The sequence below is a fragment of the Propithecus coquereli genome, unplaced genomic scaffold (genome assembly GCF_000956105.1).
Source record: "Propithecus coquereli isolate 6110/MARCELLA unplaced genomic scaffold, Pcoq_1.0 Scaffold80, whole genome shotgun sequence".
NCBI lineage: Eukaryota > Metazoa > Chordata > Mammalia > Primates > Indriidae > Propithecus > Propithecus coquereli.
The window spans coordinates 8,272,287-8,273,780 of NW_012154174.1; positions in this window are offsets into that span (position 1 = coordinate 8,272,287).

The following is a 1,494-nucleotide window of genomic DNA, read 5'->3' on the forward strand; positions in this document are numbered from 1 at the left end:
TGGTGTCAGCCTAGCTCACAGCAACCTCAAACTCCTGGGCTCAGGCAATTGTCTTGTCTCAGCCTCCTGGGTAGCTGGGACTACAAGCACGTACCACCGTGTCTGGCTAATTTTTTGTTTTCTATTTTTAGTTGTTTGGTTAATTTATTTCTATTTATAGTAGAGACAGGGTCTTGCTCTTGCTCAGGCTGGTCTCAAACTCCTGAGCATAAGCAATCCTTCTGCCTAGGCCTCCCAGAGTGTTAAGATTACAGGTGTGAGCCACCACCCCCAGCCTGTAATATCTTATTCATTTCTGAATAAGGGTCCTTTCTCTTCTATTCCTGGTTAATTTAGCAAGAGGTCTATCAATTTAGTTTATCTTTTTGGAGAACCAATTTTTTATTTCATTTATCCTTTGTATTTTTTTATTTTTATTTTCCATTTTGTTTAGTTTTTCTCTGACTTTAGTTCCTTCTTTTCTTCTGGTTTGGTTTGCTCTTCCTTTTCTAGTTCCATGATATCTGTCATTAAGAAATTGTGATCTTTCTGTCTTTTTGGTGTAGTCATTTAAGTTTCCATGAAGTTTCCCCTTAGGACTGCTTTTGCTGAAGCCCATAGATTTTGATTGCTTGTGTCCCCTTTGTCATTCACATCAGGAAATTTTTTGATTTCCCTCTTAGTTTCATTCTCTACCCAATAATAGTTTAGCATTAGGTTGTTTAATTTCCATGACTTTGTGTAGATTTGAGTGTTTCTCTTGGAATTGATTTCTAGTTTTATTCCACTGTGGTCTGAGAAGATACATGGTATGATTTTGATTTTTTTGAATTTCTTGAGCCATGTTTTATGGCCTAAGATATGATCAATCTTGGAGAATGTTCCATGTGCTGATGAGACAAATGTATATTCAGTAGTTTTGGGTAGAATGTTCTGCAATGTTGGTTAGGCCCATTTGTTCTAGAATCCCATTTAAGTCCACTGTTTATTTATTTATTTTCTGCTTCAATGATCTGTCCAGCTATGTCAGTGGGGTGTTGAAGTCCACAGGAATTATGATGCTGCTGTTTATCTCTTTGTTTAGATCTGGTAGAATGTGCTTTATGAATCTAGGCACTCCTGTGTTAGGTACATATATATTTAGGATTTTTATGTCTTCTTGTTGAATTAGTCTTTTTATCATTATATAATGACTGTCTTTGTCTTTCTTTACCATTGTTGATTTAAAGTCAATTTTGTCTGATATGAGAGTGGCTACACCTGCTCTCTTTTGGTTTTCTATTTGTGTGGAATATATATTTTTTCCATCCCTTCATGTTGAGTCTGTATGAGTCCTTGTGGGTTAGATGTGTTTCCTGGAGACAGAATATACTTGGTCTGTAATTTTTCATCCATTCAGCCAGTCTGTGTCTCTTGAATGGAGCATTTAGATTGTTCACATTGAGTGATAGAATTGATATGTGTGATACTATTCTGTTCATCATGTTGGATATACCTTATTGCTTTGTTTTCTCT